Source organism: Sparus aurata, chromosome 19, assembly GCF_900880675.1.
Source record: "Sparus aurata chromosome 19, fSpaAur1.1, whole genome shotgun sequence".
NCBI classification, from domain to species: Eukaryota; Metazoa; Chordata; class Actinopteri; order Spariformes; family Sparidae; genus Sparus; species Sparus aurata.
In genome coordinates this window covers 25,257,076-25,277,792 of record NC_044205.1, presented here as the reverse complement: position 1 = coordinate 25,277,792, position 20,717 = coordinate 25,257,076, and the positions used below count along the sequence as shown (strand labels likewise).

The 20,717-nt window shown below is 43.5% G+C and overlaps 1 protein-coding gene across 1 annotated transcript in view; it reads left to right on the top strand.

The window, feature by feature from the left end:
• The first annotated feature begins 1,326 nt into the window (after nucleotides 1-1,326).
• The window catches only part of LOC115570403 (cadherin-18), a 190,738-nt gene continuing 171,347 nt past the window's right edge, over nucleotides 1,327-20,717 (top strand). Inside the window, exon 1 of the mRNA XM_030398967.1 lies at nucleotides 1,327-1,419. The gene's annotated coding sequence lies outside the window, so the exon portion shown is untranslated. The remainder of the gene's footprint in view (nucleotides 1,420-20,717) is intronic.

The window sequence follows — 20,717 nt, the reverse complement described above, 5'->3', positions numbered from 1 at the left end:
TAGGATTGGGAAAACATCATTTTTTTGGATTAAAAATGCCTATTTTGGTCCCCACAAACACGACTATTGCCGTCCTGAGGTCTCATTAAAAACACCCGGTTGTGTCGCAGCGGATCTCTTCAAAACTGTCCAGTGGCTTTACACAAATGCCAAAACACAGACTCAAACCGTCGTCACTGGCTCGGCAGCCTTGTTCCCTTTAACTCCACTGACCATCCCCTCCACCACTGTGAGTGTGAAATGACACAATTTGTGATCTCTGACAAGAACAGTGAAATGTTCACTACTAACTTTTTATCCTGGCAACTGGCCAGCTCATTTAAATAATGTTTACGGCGCCTTCAAGCGCCCCTCCAAAAATCTATCAATAAATATTTAAAGCACGAGTGTAAACAAGTCATACACCATGACATGATCATCCACCGCACCACAGATCTCTTTCAGGGTGAATCCAAAAGTCTGGATTTCACCACTATTGCAGGGTCGCAGACTTTGCCGAAGGCTTTCCAAACCCACAATTCATCCTGTCCACAAGGACCCTGAAGAAGACCTTGTGCAGGCTTCCAGAGAGTCTGAGAGTCTGCTTGAGGTGCAGACTCCTGACTTCATTGATTTGATTACCCACAGTTCAGCGCAGTATGTGTTAGAAATTGCCGACCCAAAAAAAACACACCGATGTGGGGGGGTCACTGAAGAAACACATACAATTGGATAAGAACGAGGCTAATTAAATTGGCGTGTGCTTATTTCACCAAATAGGTAACCAGACTTTAGAGAGCTGTTAAATATTTCAAGGAATGTAGCTACAATCATATCACCTGAAGAAGCACCTGATATGTGTGAAACTATGTCGGGGGGGGGGGAGAAAAGATGTATTCAGGGAGTCTGGACGAGGGGAGGATAAATCGTTGAAGAAGGTGAGGTTGGATACCGAGACCTATAAAGAATCCCAGGTATTGATTACCTGGTTAAACGGAGGACTGTTAGCTACAGCCAGAGTATAAACTGATTAGACCCCTCCCGCCGCTGCCTCCCCCCCACGACATCCCATCCTAGCACCGGCAGATACCCTCTGCTCTGTTCATCGCGCCGACCCAGCCCTTCAGTGGACTGTGCCATTTGATCCGTGCAGAAGATGATTCACTCTCTGCGATCTAGGGAGTAAGGGCGGCAGAGGAATCCCTCTCTCTCTCTCTCTCTCTCTCTCTCCCCCTTCACATCCATAATTCAGCATCTGCGCCTTCGTCCTCCTCCTCCCTTTTTTTTTTTCTCCCCCCCCCCCTCCTCCTGTCTCCTTCCTCCCACCGCTTTTTGCTTCTTGCTACTCACTGCCGTGTGCACTCCAGCACAGCATCCACAACCTGAGGTATCAGTCGTCTATAATCCAGCCATCTGGAACTCTACGTCAAAGCTACACAGGTAAGGCAAGAGCAAAACAAAGCGCTACTTTGCCTTCATGGGATTCAGAGTTTGTGGTGTGTGAAATGTATGCCGGCTGCATGCATCTTCTAAAGTCTTTTTTGGCTGATTTGCTTCCTAACTTACTGCATAATTTACCCCCTTTTTTTTGGGGAACTAGATGAGATTTGGAGGAAGGGCTTGAAACTGTTGCTATGGCAGCTCAGTGAGGCAGCCCCCCCCCAAAAAAAAAAAAAAAAAAAATAAAAAAAATGTAAAAAAGGTCTGGGGTGAGCTTAACACATCAGGGGGTACATTAGAAACTGTCGGAGCATCGGTCGTTGCCACGCAATAAAGTTTAGTGTTCCCCGCACGACTCACCCCCATCCCACCATTCCCTCCACATTGCAGACGCACCCGCCACACACACTCGCACCATTCACCCAATTCTGCAAGGCTGCTTTACCTTCGCCCGCTCATTCAGAGGAATCATGTGAGTTCAATCACTGGACTCCTGGTGGAGCTCGAGGGAAGCCGGAGTGTGCTGCTTAGCCAAGCAGAGGCACACTAACAGGATGAACCCCCCCCCCCCCTTACTTAATGTGATATGATGCATTCATGTTTCCTGTTGCAGTCTAAGATTTCTATAGTGTGGTTTACCTTTTTGAAATACATTGGATATATGTGCGTTTTTGTATTTTGAAAAATGCATCTTGGATCGCTTTTTTTTTTTTTTTTTTTGCTATGCAGCATGTTTATAAATGTAAATCCAAATGAAATATATAAGCTACTTAGTGACAGGTTTGGTTTTTTTTCCCGGCTTTCCTGCAAAATGTGTTCGGGGGAAGATAACTCTAAAAACAAGATCTGTTAAAGAAACTTCCAATTTGACATATCTGAAGAAGATTCCGGCTGCTGAATCGCACATTTGTCTCGTTCGACTTGACGTCAGAAAGACGCGTTCGAGCTCTAAAAACGTCTTTTATTTCAGAAGGAATTCCTGTTCGGGATGTCTCATTCAGATGTTCACACAGAGCGGTATGTGGCCGGAGATTGATATGCAGCCCCTGCCTGGGGGAAGTGAATTGATTTGATATGCTGTGGCACACTTCTGTGTTATTTTTGTGTTGACTTTCTGCTTCATAATGCAGCAGGTGTCAAACAGGCTGCCAGAGAGAGCAGACAGGAAGAGGGAGAGGGAGACAAAGAGTATGTAACATCTCGGCGAGGCTGGCTGTTGATGTGCCGCTACATGAGAGAGTGTTGAGGTGCACTGAAGCTGAAGTCTGACGCAAGATTGTCAACACAGCTGGATTTCAAAGAGGCAGCCTCGGAGTGGGATACTGTCGAGATTTTTGCAATTGAGCGAGACAGGGAAGAAGTAACTCGAGCAGAGATGCGTGCTGGGTAAAACAGCCCATGAGGCAGCACATTTATCCAGACTCGTGCTGTAATTGTTTTGGACTCGTTCTTACGTTAGTTTAACGCGATCAAACGCGTTTTCTTGCTAAATGCGACGTTCGAGCCTTCCCACTCCACCACTGGTGATCTGCTTTGTTGAAGGCAGAGGTTCTCATGCTTGTTGATACATGTTATGAATGTGACACGAGTAGCACAGTGGGAAAAATGTTGCCTCGGCTCATGGGCTTTTAGAAGAAAGGGCGCCTTGGAATGAAGATGGTAGTGTTGTCGTTAAGCTGAAATCAATGAGCTCTTGGAAGGGGGAAAAAAGAAAACATTAAAAGGATTTTGGTCGAGTTTTCTTTTTTTTTTTTGGCTTTGACTTTTTTCTATTCTGGCATCAATATCAGTGCTAAGTTGTCACAGCTAAGCTGCTATTCTGTCTTCGCAAAGGTGTTTTAGCACCTCACTACTGAGAGATCAGCTGTCAATCAATCAGTGGGAGTGGATTTTTGTTTCTGGCTTCTGTTTTTTGTTGTTTTTTCTGCAATTGGGTCGGTTGCCAGTTTGAACATTATTATTTTCTGTTATATCAGACACCGTACACGAATGTAGCCTGGATGTGAACAAACTTAACATTTTCGTGACTGAATAAACAAACTTCCCTTAAAGGACAGCACAGTTTCATACTGTTGTACTTTGTTTATATGTGGCAGACCCCGCCACCTCTCCAGAACAGTGTTCTGGGGACCTTGTTTTCCTCTGAGAACAGCTTGTTTATTCAGCTATGGAAAAGATAAATATTTCTGAGTTTGTGTTTCTTCTCCAAAACTACAAAGTGCCCCTTTAAAAATGATTATAATGGGAATAATGATAATAAATGTGAAATGTGAAACATTTGAGTGATGACACAATGATCAACCCCCCCAAAAAATCTGTGTATATATATATTTTTTAATAGTTGTTTTTTTTTTTACTCCTTTGTGACAGCAGACTGAATATATTTGGCTTGTGGACAAACCGGGACAATTGAGGACGTCATCTTGGCCTTTGAGAAACACTGATAAACACTTTTGACCATTTTCTATTTCCATTTTGTTGGACCAAACAATTTTGATTAATCAGGAAAATAATTGGCAGATTAATTGACAATGGAGACGATTATTAGCTGCAGCCCTAACAGAGATCCGGTTCTTATTTTGATGAGCGGCAAACTGCCGTTGCTAGCAGTTACTTTTCATCAGCAACAACACTGGGGAAAAAAAAAAAAAAAGAAAAAAAAAAAAGCATTCTCATGTGTTCAAATTCCTAAAATAAGCTTTGTTTACAGCTTTCTGACACGTCACGTCTTGCACTCATGAATAATTACTTCTCCCCTCAGCAGCAAAAGTGGAAAGAAGCAGTTTGATGTTGTTGCCCCGCTGCAGAAATTCTAAAGGCTGTTGTCCGTGTGCATTTGAGCGAATGTGCACTTGTGTAGTACAGCACATGTGGGTGTTTTCAGGTACAAACTTTGGGTGTAACATCACAAAAACCTGGCAGGAAATGTGTCAACAGCTCAGCCTGACTGACGTGCATGGATGAGCAATGCGTTGTTGACATCAGGGAGGTGTGCGTGTCGCCTTCTCTGCGGGCGTCTGTAACTTATAACGCCTGTCTTTGTGGGAGCATAACTCCAGCTCAAGGCTATCATAATATCAGGATCGGAGATTGTAGCGTGCGCGCCGTCTCCCACCAACACCGGTTCCTTTTTTTAATTACTGTGTACGACCTCGATCCTGAACCTTAACTGTGCAGTTTGAGGTGTCTCAGCTTAACCAGATCTCATTCAGGGGGTTTGCATCTTCCTCAGCAATCGACCACAGACCAAAAGAAGAGATACAGTGTCATAATAAAACGTCAGCGCCTGACACCAGAGCCCCTCACTGCTGTAACCTTAGTCTCTTCCTTTACACCCGCTACACAAATCAATATATACCGGCCCCTCTCCAATCACCATATATTTCAATACTTGGAGCAGTAAGAGTGAGACAGTTATTATCAAGACCCTGTTACAGCCGATCAAACTCGCTATATTTTTCTCACTTTTTTTTTTACAGCAGTGCACCTTTAACTACCTGCAGCTGCAGTCATCAGCACATCAAACACACACCCCACACTGTGCTCAACTCCTCCTCCACCCATGGCAAGACTGCTAAAGGGCTTTAAATGTCTCAGGACTCATTACAGACAGTGAACTCAGTTTTGGTAAACACAGGATTTTTATCCTTAAAAGATACGCCTCAGAAAGAAAGTTTCAGAAAGTCCACAAGATGTAATCTGGAGCTTCACAGCAAAAAACGGGGCTGCAGGATTCTCCGAAACAACTGAAGAAGATGAGCACTTGTTTTAAAATGTAAAAAAAAGAAACAAAAAACAAAACATAAAATGATTCATACAGGAAACCCAAGATCCCAAATTGATTTCAAAGCCCCCTCAATGTCCTGTCGAGCTTGTGTACCAGACAGGATGTAAGCTAATTATTTCAGCCAAGCAGGAACTTTTTCAGTTTTATTTTAAATCCCATCTGCTTCTGTTTATAATAGAGTTGCTCCCGGAAATGCAATGTATTTGTAGCAGCGACCACTATTGCTCATCAAAGATGTGTCACAAGACATCCCCTTCAAATACATTCACCAAATGAGACAACGGCCATGTTGGGCGTTTGTTGACAGCGGATCAGTTTGAAATATGTCAGGAAGTAGTTTGGCGCAGTCTGTGGGAGTAATGAAACGAGGGGGGGAGCTGTTTATGATGACGAAGACCTGCTGATGCAGCCTGCCTGCACGCCTCCAACGTCATCCCTCCATTAATATTTCTTATCGGCACTGGGTTTGAATTGAAAATACCGCAGAAATCCACTCTCCGCTGTGCCGTTGCCATGCCGAGCAGAAACTTTTATTTTGCAATTCGAGAAAGAAATGTAAGTGTGAAAAATCACCCTACCTTTCAACTCCCAGTCTCTCAGATATTAATCACAGAGCCACCGCACGCCCAGCTCTAACTATAGCAACTGATACGCATAAATCAATAAGCCTTCAATCAACGTGTCACTTAACTTCATCTCGGCAGAGATACACAACTCTAAAACTCTAAAATAATGATGTCTTTCTGATCAAACTGCCTCACTGATACTGCCGTGAGCTGGGAAGTATGATTGGCGGAAATGAGGATTATATGTATTGTTTTTATTTGTACGCCGCTGCATTGGAATGTATATTTATGTGCTGTACCGGCTGTGAAAACAAATCGGAGGTCCAACATGCACTTTTCTAAGAAAACATTGTTGTGCTCCGCTTAACCAGACATTGACAAATTGTTATATCTTGACCTTGCGCAATTGTATCCGGGCAACAAGAGGTTCAGGAAATTTCATTATCTGAATGAAATCGTGAAACACAGAGGCTGAGGCGTAATTCATTAATAATAAACGTAACGCTGCTCTCGTTCGAATGGGGCTATTAGCAACGGGATGGCCTCGCATCTGGGTTTCAGAGTTAACAGGATTTCATTGGTGCACTTTCCATATAGCTGTTGATTAAAAATGCCTCCAGCAGACATGTGTGATTACCCAGCTGCTACCTGACAGCGGAACACAATAAGCATAATGGCGGCGTGTGGTCGGATTACTTTGATTGTTTTTTTTTTCTTTTCCTTTTGTTCTCGTCACAAACTGACATTGAAGTTTGAATGAGACTAAAATGAGACGCTTAGCACATTATGAAAACTCAAACCCTATTAGGGGAGTAGATGTCAGCAATGTACGACTCTGCAGACCATGTGTTAAACCTTTCCATGATGCAGCAACTGTAGGTTTCTTTAGGTTCAATATTCAATTTCATATTGTGGCAACACTGTAGTTGTAGTTGGTTAGGGTTAGGAAAAAACCATGTTTTGGCATAAAACAAAAACTGCTGGAAATTGTCCTCAAAATGACCCTTTTACAATCCATCAATGCTGCCAATCTGCCGAGTTGGAGTCACAACACTGGATACTTTTTTAAGAAGAGCTGGAGAAATCTGCAGCAGTTTTGTAGCAAAACCGGCTGTTTTTCACGGGGGAAGTCGGACCATCTCCATCCATGAGGGCGGCATTTTGAGCCAAACCATGATTTTTTTTCCTTACCCTGACCTAGTGGTGTTTGAGCCTAAACCTAACCAGACAATAAGCACAACATTGTAAAATGGTAAACAAACGTATTTATATTGCGCTTTTCCAGTCTAATGACCACTCAAAGCAAACACATCCACACACCAAAGGGCGGAGGCTGCCATGCAAGGTGCCAACTACACATCAGGAGCTATTTGGGGTTCAGTGTCTTGCTCAAGGACACGTCGACAGGCAGCTCAGCTGATTTGGGATTCGAACTGGTGACCTTACGATCACTAGACGACCCACACTCCCCCCTGAGCTACAGCCGAACAGCCTTGTAACAAAAAAAAAGACAACTCGATCTAAACAAATGGAAGGATGCAACATAAAGAGGGGTCCTGTTGAACTTTTCTGTTGTTTTGCAGAAAAAATACTTGGCGAACATTCATTCTGCCGATTGTTGAAGCGCAGTCTTGAACTGCGGTCGCTGGTTTGGCAGCCTCCTCGTCCACCGCTGCCCCCTCCAACTCTCGATGAACAAAAGTTGGATCATAAACATCGTTTGAATGTGACGTGACAACTTTTGAATAAATGTCTGTGAATGATTTCGTCTTCCCCATAAAATAAGACTCTTTTTCCCATCTGCCTCGTCAGTCTGCGCACAATAGATTTCCTCCAGATGGAAAAGCTGCCAACATGTCTCACGTCTGACATGTCAAACCGCATTCAGAAGAATCGCAAACCTGACTTGACAAATTCTGAGCCCCTGCTGACAGGTGCTTGACTCACCTCGATTTTTTTTTTTTTTTTTTTTTTTTTTACAAAATGATGCCCGTGGGTCTCTTTCAGACATAGTGAAGAGCAACGCGCCAAAACCATAAATAAAACTGTTCTCCAAAACGCCCCTCTACCTTCTAATTCAAGTGTTAAATGCAAATCTATGTATTTAGAATAATGTGTATTTAAAGTAATGAGACAGAGAAAACACATGTGACGCAGTAAATAAGGGAATGTATGAAAGATTAAACAATGCAAAGCAAAATAAAAACGCTTTAAAAGGTTCCATTTGTTTTCCACATTTGAGGTTTTGCTTGCTTTAAGAGTGGATTTTTAGAAAATCAAAAACAAGATCCCCCGAGGATCACCGTGGCTCTCAATCATCCGAGTGCGTTTGGGGAAGTGCCCTTTAAAAGATTACTTTGATGGAAGTTTTTTTTTTTTTTTTTTTTTTAATCATTAGTCAGCTAGAAGTGAAAAGACGGCCATGATGTGTGAGAGGAGGGGAAACAAAGCGACAACGCTGCCTTTCACTTTGTAAGCGCCCTCACCAGCTGAGCCTCGGTGATGCAGACGCCCGTTTGACGCTGTTTCCGAAGGGTGATCGTCATCTGACTGCTCATGAACACCGAGTTATATAATTCAGTTGATAATCCAAATGTAGCAGTGACTTTTGAAGCACCTTTTTCCCCCATTTTTGATGAATTCCTGCTTGCTTATTATTCTGCTGTTACACTTCTAGCCGGGCAAATCGACCTTTTGATATTTACAGGCTGTGGCCTCTTTGGTCTAATTTCATTGATCCCCATTGATTCGTTCCGCACGGGGCGTCTCTCAGAGTGTGTTTACTTTGATCAATGGGTTTAATGGGTAAATACAAATTTCTGCTATCTTCCTCTCGCTTCAACCGGTCCATACTAATCTCCTTGTGTGGTCTGAAGATATTGCTTTAAAAAATCTAATTGCTCAGATCTGGAGGTTTCTTCCTTTCTCTTTCTTCCCTCCTCCTTTATAGCCGCTTTTTCTGTCTCTGTCCGGCTCATGTGTTTGTATGAAAGTGGCCACAAGTAGGTGATTTTCTTACACATTTTTTTACAGATTTTTCACACTACTGGCTGCAGTACACTAATGAGGGCAGAGATGTGAGTGCTGGTTCCAAACAGCCCTGTGGTGGCACTGTTTTTCCATAAAAGAGATTCTCCTCATCTCCCACATATCTGTTTGGGTAAAGACACAAGGCGAGGTAGAGAGTAATATATCTATATATAAACAGAGAGGGGGGGAGAGAGAGAGGGAGGGAGGGAGGGAGGGAGGGGAATGTTGTCGTCTCAAGAGTGTTGACATAACAGGATGCAAATATTTTGATCTCCGCCTGTTCATTTCATTAACATTTCACAAAAACCTTTCAAACATTGACAGATTGGGCTCATCCACAAACACATGCGCCACAAAGCTGCGTTGGGTTTTGTTTTTTTGTTTTTTTTTTTTCACATTATGGAAGTGACTACAGAGGACCACTGCGGGGATTCCACTCAAACTCAGACAAGTTTAATACAAACTTCGGTGTCACCGCTTGACGTAATACTCTAATAATCCGGCTCATTAGGGATTTGATAAGGGTAAAGCTTTACACTGTTACACACATTATCCCATAAATCATTTATCCATTTTAACACCGCAATGTCATTTTTTAATTAATGCAGCTGCGTGACAATAGTGCAGTTTCAGTCACGTCTTTGAGGGAAGAAGACGAGAAAGTGAAAAAGGAGGTTATGTAATATTAGATATATGCTAAACCACCATTTGAGCAATCTGAGAAAAATTGCCTGGAAATTTAAAGGACACCTTTTATTGAATGATGTGCCTTTGTGACATCATACCCTGTCACCATGTCACACATTTGCATAATCTATGCCTACTTTGTTTATGGGGTCAGGCATGTGTATACTGACCAATCAGAGGAGTGTGTGTGTGTGTGTGTGTGTGTGTGTGTGTGTGTGTGTGTGTGTGTTACAATCAGGATCCTGAAAATTAGCTTAGCACGTCTCCTTTAAGATTCTGAAATGAATCTACACTAGCAAAAAAAAATAAAAAATCTCTAGGTAAAGCCACTTGCTGAATAGTGAATGCATGTACTACAGTTATTTTTAAACACCTAGAAAGAAGAAGACTGTGAGCGTTTGCTACTTACCCTGTCTAACAGACATAAAAGCTGTCATGATAGGCCCCAACAGCATAAGGTGATTTTCCATACACCACTGACATCTCAAATGCTGCACTGGCGAGATAAAGTCTCCGTTTAAATTGCCTCCAATTCCAAATTAGCTCTGAATCTAATAACTACTTGCATGATTTCTTTTCTCCACATGAGAAAAGTCATTATCCAGTATCAGCACAGTATGTCAGCAATCCTGCCAGCAGTAGCAATGCCGCAGTTCGGTATGAGGTCAGGGAGTTTTTGACGGCATCTGGGCTTGTCAGCTATCAGTCTCCTCTTTTAAAGATTAAAAAGGACCCACAGGGGCATTTTCAGAACTCATTCTGGCCCCAAAATGTGGCAGAGTGCAGCAAACAACAAACGGCAGCAGTAACAGTGTGTGTGTGACCTAATTTTATCATAATCTGCCCTGCACTGAGCCAGTTCCCAACAGGCGCCATGGAATTACTGCATTTGTGAACATGGAAATTGAAAGGCTGCCACATCGGAGGTAAATGCAGAAACTACTCATCTTAACAAGTTATTTTGTCTCTTTATAAACGTTACTCTTCACAACACGAGTGTCACTTGTATCCAAGGCAATTTAACTTGTGCAAAGAGTTCTCGTGGATCGATTGGAGCATTGAAACAGGTGGAGTGGCCTGCGTCGTAAAAAAAGAAAATGCCTATTTTCCACTGAATAACACTTATTTTAGCGGAGGAGAATGATTTCCTTTGATTTCCCTTGGCTCGAGATGCTGATACTATTTCTTAACAAGTGAAATCATATTTAATGTGACATAACATCACAGAAAACACAATATTATATGACTTAATCTAAGGCACCAGAAGTATCAGAACCGAGCTGAATGCATCTCCAGCTAGTAGCTGTAAACTTGATAGCATTTCATGATAAAATGGGCAAAATGTAACTGCAAATGAACTAAAATCATCAACAAAATGTAAAGAAATAACAGTTGACGTCATGTCAAAGACGTGTACAAGATGTTTTACAGAGATATGTGCTAAAGTTAGCACGCTAACCAGTTAGCCCCAAGCCCATTGTTCTGATCGTAACAACACGAAGACTCCCCTGATACTCAGAGCTCGCAGTCCGGTCAGAGTCAGAGTGATAGCTGCATGGCTAATTGAGCTAACTGGCTAACAAGGTTAAAATTAACAGCAGTTACTAGTAATTCTCGGGATTTGCTGCCCCCTGTATATTGCACCTTTAATCTGACAGGTTACATGTTTCTATGCATGTTCTATCAATACAATGTAACATGTTGTAAATTAGATCCAAATGTGCTCTACTCAAAAACCATAATATCAATGTAACTGCTGCATCTACCTTGTATCCCGAGAATATCCTAAATTAGACCATTAGAAGAGCTGCTACTGAAAGTGTCATAACAGTGTTAGAGAGTTAGGAGAGCACTGACTCCTGCAAGGCCAATTTATCATTATTTTTTATTTTCGACAACCACAACTCAGGTAATTTCACAGGACTGCTGCTACAAATCAGCCCAAATGGCCTTGAGTAGGTGGAGGGAGATGCATATTCAGCGCCGGTGTGGAGGTACAGTCTTCAGCCATGACCTATTCTTCTTAGCCAATGGGAAAGAGAAGTGTGCCAGCATGATTAATGGTCATGATTACCTACTCAGAAAATGTGGTTTTCTGGCCCAGCAGCTTCACTTTTATGACTTAAACCTGGGGCGAGACGCTTCATCATGCAGGGAAAGCTGCATTCAGACCTCCCAGACAGTTCCGTTGTGATGGCAAAACACATCGCTGTTAAAGTGTTTACCGTCAGCTGTTTGGATAAGCTAAAAGCCCTGCGTGGATTGTTATGTGGACATCTCTGGTTAGGTTTAACATCAATATTTGCCTCAGGAGTTTGAAGCCGGCGCGGGACTGCTGCTAAATTCCAGTCCTGCGGTGTGCTTGTCGATGTGTACGAGAACAAAACAGACTAATTGTATTACAGATCGCACTGAGCAAATCAACTAGAGCCGGGGAGCGCTCCGAGTTTAAAATGCTTCTAAAATCTCCTCCTACACCTGATCTGAATCTAGAGTGGCTGCTCCGTATCATGGAGAGGCTGCTGACCAAAGGAAGCCTTGAGGGTGTAATTGACGAACTCCATAAGATTGATACCATGCATTTGCCAAATGCCACACTGTGTCTGTGTGTTTTCATGTGCATATGTTAGAGCTTGTGCGTCTGCGTGTCAGTCTGTGCTTGCTTTTTGCTGAGGAGCTCTGAGAAGACACTCCCTGATCATTAACCTAAAGTTAATGTCTGTCACAAACACCACAGCGGCCCTCATTAGACTCAGTGCTACTCCACCTGCACCGAATGACTCTGTATCTCGCGACTGCGACTCAAAGGTTAGCCCCTCTAAAAGGTTACAGCTCCCTGTGACATTTCCCTTGATGACTTATTTGGCCCTTTGTTTGTGATAAATATCAGCCCGTGTGTTGTTGCCACTCGGAATCACTTACTCATTAAGCTATAAGAGAAATTTGTCCTGGCTTGCAAATTGTTAACGAGGAAAGGAGTCCCGTGATTCATCGGCGGTGTAAGTGAGCAGGCTTCCTGACAGGGACGCGAGGCGACGCGCGACGTTTGTCGACCTCCGTCAGAGACGACAGAATTTCAGCGACAGCACCAGCTATTGACGCGTCCGACCCCAGCAGCATACAGCGTTGTTTATGGACAACTGCAACTGACATAAACATTAAAGTCAAATTAATTAGGGCAGATAACGGAAACATCAAGTGGAGAGGAGATATATCAAATGCTAAGTAGTCTAATAATCGTCCGTTTGACTTTTTTTGGCTGGGGAGCAACATTTTCTTGTGGCACTCGCACCATCATCCATCACTGAGCAGCTGAAAATATGAAAGCCGCTGAGCTTGTTCCAACAGTACAGGCAGGGAGTTTTGAAAGTGAGAAATCTCAGGTCCTGGCTCGGCAGCAGCTGACTCACTGGTAATGATCAACAACCCCATCAAACCCTGCAGATATATCATGGTCATTTCTGTGCTACAGGACCTTAAAATCTTACTTATTGCACCTTTAACACCTTCGGATATGTCAGTACCCCCCCTATTACATCTGCCAGCTGATGCTTATGCGCATAAAATGCAGCTGCAAATTCTCCTTGACAAACAGTAATCCGATCTTAAAGAGCAGAGATACAGGACCTGGCACAGGAGCTGGCAGTAGGTTGAAATTGTGGCCAGGCTGTTGTAAGGCTCAATTTAGCAAGGAGTTCTCCAACTTTACATTAAAGAACCAACCAAATCAGCCCCAAAACATGCTAAATACCACAGTTATAATATTATTACAAAAGCCAACAACTTCCTTAAAGAATGTGAAATTACTACTAGATTGAATATGTTTGATTAAGCAATACAAATGTTAAGAAATGACACCAAACAAATCATTTGTAGCTCAACACCGACTCGCAGGATGGCCGCTCACACAACTTGGCCCATCATAGATCATACGGGAACAGTGGCGTGCGCAGACTTTTTGAAGGGCAGGGACGAAAAGAAGGGCACTTAAGCACGCGTTTTGGCTCCCAAGAGGACACTTTAGCACGCGTTTTGGCTCCCAAGAGGACACTTTAGCACGCGTTTTGGCTCCCAAGAGGGCAGTTTATCATGTTTTAACCAGCCAAGGGGGCAGTTTAGTGTGTTTTGCCAACCAAGAGGGCACTTTAGCATGCTTTTTTGGCTCTCAGTAGGGCACTTTAGCGTGCGTTTTGGCTCTCAGGAGGGCACTTTAGCGTGCATTTTGGCTCTCAGTAGGGCACTTTAGCGTGCGTTTTGGCTCTCAGGAGGGCACTTTAGCGTGCATTTTGGCTCTCAGGAGGGCACTTTAGCGTGCGTTTTTCAACAACTGGGCCACGAGGGGGGGTGACTGCCCCTGCCCCCCCCTTGTGCACATCACTGTACGGGAACGTGGATGTTTCTGGAGGGAAGCTTAGCATGCATCAGACAGACAAACATGTCTTCGGTAGCTTAGCATTAGCTAGATGCTGAATTCCAAAACCAGGGGTTCGGATGCAGAAAATATGGGTGTGCATAAAAACCTTGTGTAAGCCTATTAAACACATTTTTTCCATAGGCATGTCTGTGGTGCTTTAAGCCAAAACATGATATTGTTTGAAGTGTTATTTGTCCTTTAACCTAACCAGAGCATAAACGTTGTCACAAGATACAATTGCAAGATGAACCGAAAGAAACCCGCCGATCGGTTTGAAAAAATGGGACCAATCAGAAGCCGCTAAAAACCAAGCAAACCTTTCTTTGGCCCGACTCTGAGAGAGCAGACAAGCCCCTGGTCTCTTGAGAGGAAAGCGTCGTCTGGCTCATGTGCTACAGTGCGCTCCATATGGCAGAGCCGCAATCTAAGCTTGACTCACCAGTCCTATGGAGTTGCGGGGGTATAGAATGGCATCTGTCTCATCTACATTAAACACTGCCACATGCATAGTGGCACTGTTGGCGGCATTTTTTTATTTTTTTTCTCTCGCTGATGAGACCGGTGCACGCTCAGAGAAGCCGTCCTCAGTGGGCATCGGACTCCCTCCTCTTGGACTGAATGAACCAGTCATGTCTGTGTAGGCTCAGCCGTTTCTCCACTGACAGGCAGCTCCTGTGTCGCTGCCAGGAGGCTGACTGCGGCAGCTCAGCTTCGGCTTTGTGTGCCGCGGAGCCGCTGGGGCCACAGAGTTTGTTGCCACGGTGCATGTGGTGTGTACCCCCACCGGCCATGTTGTGGTCTCACCCCTTCCTGTGCCAGAGATTCATTGTGGCCTGCTGTTTGTTTTCAATTTCTCACTCCTTTGAGCAAAGCAGAAATATTCCAATAGTGCCACTCAGCAGAATGGCCCAGACAGCGGGATGTTTAGACTAAAGATTAGAGACAAGGCATTTCTGGCTTACATCCATGCACTGTGAGAAGCGAATCATATGCTCTTGTGTCAAGGCACATGCCTCCAAAGTGCTGTGGTGGAGCTGCTCAGTGACCCCGAGCACCGTCGGCTGTGGCGCGTGAGGCTGCGGTTTTGTCGGCGAGCTCGCGAGTACGGCGTGTGTGTGTGATTGCAAAGCAGGGCAACGCTGGGAAACAAGAGTGCATACTCAGCAAGCCTTCCCCAGATTAATACATATCATTGTGTCGGGGTGTTTAATTCCTGAGCCCGTGCTGCTCCATGCAGTCGGCCTTCCTCTGAGCCACACTGGTGTTTAAATTGATGGTCTGGGAAAGTGTTTGTTTTTCATGCAGCGGATTAAAACCACTCAGCACAACGGCGTAGGTCAAATCAAAGCCATTACTGATCCCACTTAATTGAGCACTGTTTGATCATTTTGAACTCGTACAGGTCTGTATTTGATCTATGTTGGGTAATAATACACGCCGCGGGAGAAACGGCTGCGTCGACACATTTTAGTTCGATTCAGTTTAAATAGTAAAACAGTTTGTACCTTTTTATGTAAATGGATTGCACAGCAGCTATTTTCTTGATTGAAGGCTAAAGCCAAATTCCTTATAGGCGAGTCTCGCCACCTGGCAGCCATCTTGGCACTGCCCCCGCAGTTATTTCAGGCTGTAAACAACAAGCCCCTATCTAAATGAATGGGGAGAGAGCCGTAACTTTAGCGCATGTGTAGAATTACCACTCAAATCTGATAGAAATACATTAAAACATTTAGTGAATTTACGCTAAAAATAAGGTTTAAAGTGACATCAAGTTCTCCAGTCCGGGGCGCTGCGACGTGACACCATCAGCTCATCCAACCGTTTGCACTCGAACAAGTACGAGTACTTAATGTCTACTGTTTGAATAACCTCACCTTTCTAGGAAAGCCCTTGCATTAGTGCGATATCCTCCCCTTCAGAGCCTGTTAGAAGTCTGTCTGCAGGCGCATCTAATGGGTTTGAGGCTGTTGTGAGTTCCAGCTGTGCTCTCACATCAGTGCAAACGATGGTATGTTTCCCAGTTCAGCTGTGATAAAGCACACAACAGACTTTTAAGAGAGGAAGTGGCGGGATGCGTGTCGTACAACCACCATCTCTGGTGTTACAACGTTTTCTATTCATAACGCTTTAAGTCATTTGTCTCCTCTCTTGTACGTCTCTGATAGGATGCAACAGATTTTTTTTTTTCTGCATTGAATCATCAGTTCATACTGCAACAAGGAATACAAGACGCTTCATTTACTGATACAGCTTCTGAAAACCCCTTTAAGATATTCTGCACACCCACCGGATTCTCCGATTCAGACTCACATTTGACTAATTCTAAACCACACAACGCGGTATTGAGTACAGACATAAAACACAACCACAGTACTGTGGTGAACAAACAGAACGGATCCTCAGCCCAAGCCGTGTTTTTAGAAGAAAGGCGGATCATTACTTAGAAATCCATCCAGCAATCCACTCTCTTTGGTTTCTCATTTTTTATCATGATGAAAATACTCAACGGTGCCTGTGTTTTCACACCCAAACAGAAAATTATATTCATCACCGAGGTTATTGTCATTACACAGAGTTCAAAATCTTTCATTGCTTTGCAGACCTTTCTATGTTACTGTTATTTTAGAAACTCCATTATAAAACTAGATTACAGATAGCCTGGGTGTAACTCCAATTTTCACAGAGTAGATACTTTTAAAACTTAAAAATTCAAAATATAAATGCCACGATAACATGCAAAAACTGACCTTTTAGCCTCTGCTTGGCTGCACTTTTTCGGACATTTAATATCATCTCTGATCCAACCAAAAACATAAACCACATTCATCTGAAATGTGCAGAGCAGATACATGCATTGCGGCGACACACATGTAAAATATACAATGAGTCTTTGCCCAACTGGCTCGCTCCTTTGCATTTGGTGCTGATGTGTAACAACGGGATTACACAATAATCATCATCTGATTTATGACCCACTCTCCAGTCCTACACACGTCATTGACTTTTACTTGTAGGTACATGTGGAGTGGTTGTGTAGTGGCGAGCATGGTGATGTGGGGCAAAAAGAAAATGCACGCACATGTTGCTTTAATGTACGGGAACGTGTGGTCCACATCTGTCCCACGCGGTGTGCCTGCTCTTCATGGACCGTGAAGAGAGAGTCTGCTGTTACGGCTTCACTGTTATGTCTTTAATCCCATCATAGAGTGTGATCATGGCTGAGGCGGCAGGGTTCACCCGATTATGTAGCAGATATGAAGGTAAGAGTGTTTTACTGCGCCATAAAGAACACTGAATGTATGTTACGACCTGCTGTCAGAACGATCATGCACTGCAGTGAATCCATTTGTTAAGAGAACACGCGTCTGGAAGAATCTGAGCAGGTCACTGAGGATGACAGGAGACGGGACTCGTATTTAATGAGTGATCATCTTTCAGTCCATTCATTGCCTACACCTGTCATCCCCTAGAGTCTTGCTATGCTTGTTCCGTACAGGGGCGTCGCATCCGTGGGGGATGTGGGTGTTTTAACACGATTTAACATGATTGGCTGTTCTGCCTTAAGTCCCACCTCTCTTGCTGTGTTAGTTTTATTGTTCAGCTCGTGCTAATGATGCGAGAAATACCGTAAAATAACATTCATTTGTTTCAATCACTTAACAGACCGGGCGTTTATTTGGGACAGGCGTTTAATTCCCTCCTCACAAAAATCCGGGATGAAAATGTCACAAACTTCGCCAGCGTCTCTGTGAATTCTCTGGCATCCTTCTGGGCACAACAGGTGAAGAAGGCGAAGAAAAAAAACGTGCAGTGTCAGTGGTCACGTCTTCTTCCTTGATGTTTTTTTCAAAATAAATTAGACTCGGCATTTATTTGCAACAGGTGTTGTATCGAGCTCAGTTTCCTCGTCGAGGTTTGTTTCCCCCGGTCCCGCCCCCATCCGAAATAACCCAGAAGGGCGAAGGAAGCGCGCGTTCACAAAAAGCTCGCCCCCGAGCTGTTGTGCTCGTACCACAGAGGCACTGTGGAGAGAGCTAAGGTTCAAAACTGACTTTTTTTTTGCAAGTTTTATCTGAGGATGTTGTACTGTAGACGTGAAATCCAAATTTCATGACTGTCACTTATATTTCTAAACTGGGACAACAGCACATATGTTTGTGTTTTTTATGTCTTTATTAACACAACCAACTACTGTTATTTCTATTAATGAAAAATATTATATTTGTGAGAGACTTTTCATTTAGAATATTATGAACTTTTGGAACAAAATGTGCTCATTCGTTTATAGGCAAATATAAATCGCTATTTTATCATATTTGTCTTAAATCCAGTTCCATTATAGCAGGTAAAGCACATCCTGACAGCTTGGAATAATACTGTCATATACTGTTCCCCCTCTGTTCAGTATCAAAGGAGGCTCACACATCCTTCAAATTCAAACTCCTGACTTCTTTCCCGACAAAAGATAAGTCCTGTGATTTTCAGGCTGATATCATTAAATTTGACCATTTAAACATGGGGAACGCATCCTGACAGCTTGGAATATTACTGTCAGATACTGTTCCCCCTCTGTTCAGTATGAAACGAGGCTCACACATCTTTCAAATTCACACTCCTGACTTCTTTCCCAACAACAGGTAAGTCCTGTGATTTTCAGGCTGATATCATTAAATTTGACCATTTAAACATGGGGAACGCATCCTGACGGCTTGGAATATTACTGTCAGATACTGTTCCCCCTCTGTTCAGTATGAAAGGAGGCTCACACATCTTTCAAATTCACACTCCTGACTTCTTTCCCAACAACAGGTAAGTCCTGTGATTTTCAGGCTGATATCATTAAATTTGACCATTTAAACATGGGGAACGCATCCTGACAGCTTGGAATATTACTGTCAGATACTGTTCCCCCTCTGTTCAGTATGAAAGGAGGCTCACACATCTTTCAAATTCACACTCCTGACTTCTTTCCCAACAACAGGTAAGTCCTGTGATTTTCAGGCTGATATCATTAAATTTGACCATTTAAACATGGGGAACGCATCCTGACAGCTTGGAATATTACTGTCAGATACTGTTCCCCCTCTATTCAGTATGAAAGGAGGCTCACACATCTTTCAAATTCACACTCCTGACTTCTTTCCCAACAACAGGTAAGTCCTGTGATTTTCAGGCTGATATCATTAAATTTGACCATTTAAACAGGGGAAACGCATCCTGACGGCTTGGAATATTACTGTCAGATACTGTTCCCCCTCTGTTCAGTATGAAAGGAGGCTCACACATCTTTCAAATTCACACTCCTGACTTCTTTCCCAACAACAGGTAAGTCCTGTGATTTTCAGGCTGATATCATTAAATTTGACCATTTAAACATGGGGAACGCATCCTGACGGCTTGGAATATTACTGTCAGATACTGTTCCCCCTCTGTTCAGTATGAAAGGAGGCTCACACATCTTTCAAATTCACACACCTGACTTCTTTCCCAACAACAGGTAAGTCCTGTGATTTTCAGGCTGATATCATTAAATTTGACCATTTAAACAGGGGAAACGCATCCTGACAGCTTGAAATAATACTGTCATATACTGTTCCCCCTCTGTTCAGTATGATAGTAGTTTTACAAACTACATTTCTCCAGGGGTAGAAATGTAGTTTGTTCAAACTATAGCTAGGCTGAACTACATGCAGTTTTACAAGCTACGCTTCCCCAACACTGTCCATAACTTGGTTGGGTGTGTGGTGCATCCTGAGTTTGGACATTTCCAGTTGACCTAGCATGCATGACTTTGGTGTGTGGGAGGAACGACAACAAGGAAACCCTCTAAGACCAAACGGGACATGTGATCTTGACATATTACAAGTTCACGTGCCGTGCAATTGCTTCTTCTGCTGTTATATTTTATATATATATATATATATATAAAATGATTCTTGCTTTCCATCTAAGCTTCTGAAATTTGTTTTACAATTTCTCTCCGTTTTGCTGTTGCAACCTATTTTTTCGGGCCGAACTTCCGCCCTCTCAAATCCCAGCTAGGATGAGAATGTAATATTTGATTGGGACACAACATAAAACAACAATGCGTAACTTTCTTGAGTTCCAAGTTGTCAAATACTGTCAGTGTGGGTGCCCTGGCATGTAATCAACGCATGTCACAAGAGTAAACTGTCTTCCTCCAGAATAACTTAAAAAGTCACACAGTGTTGCGTGCCTCCTCTGTCTCTCTCCACTGTGCTCATACCCTCAGACCTCTGTCTCTATCAGTAGTGCTGAAATGTTCAAACCCAGTTTCTCTGTGTCTGAAACATTCAGGTCCAGTCTCTCAATGTGTCTCTGTCCGTGGTCCTGAACCTTTACAAACCCTGCCCGTCTGTGTGTCTCTGTCCGTGGTCCTGAACCCTTACAGACCCTGCCCGTCTCAGTGTCTCTGTCCGTGGTCCTGAACCTTTACAAAACCTGCCCGTCTGTGTGTCTCTGTCCGTGGTCCTGAACCCTTACAGACCCTGCCCGTCTCAGTGTCTCTGTCCGTGGTCCTGAACCTTTACAAACCCTGCCTGTCTGTGTGTCTCTGTCTGTGGTCCTGAACCTTTACAAACCCTGCCTGTCTGTGTGTCTCTGTCCGTGGTCCTGAACCCTTACAGACCCTGCCCGTCTGTGTGTCTCTGTCCGTGGTCCTGAACCTTTACAAACCCTGCCCGTCTGTGTGTCTCTGTCCATGATCCTGAACCTTTACAAACCCTGCCCGTCTGTGTGTCCCTGTCCGTGGTCCTGAACCCTTACAAACCCTGCCCGTCTGTGTGTCTCTGTC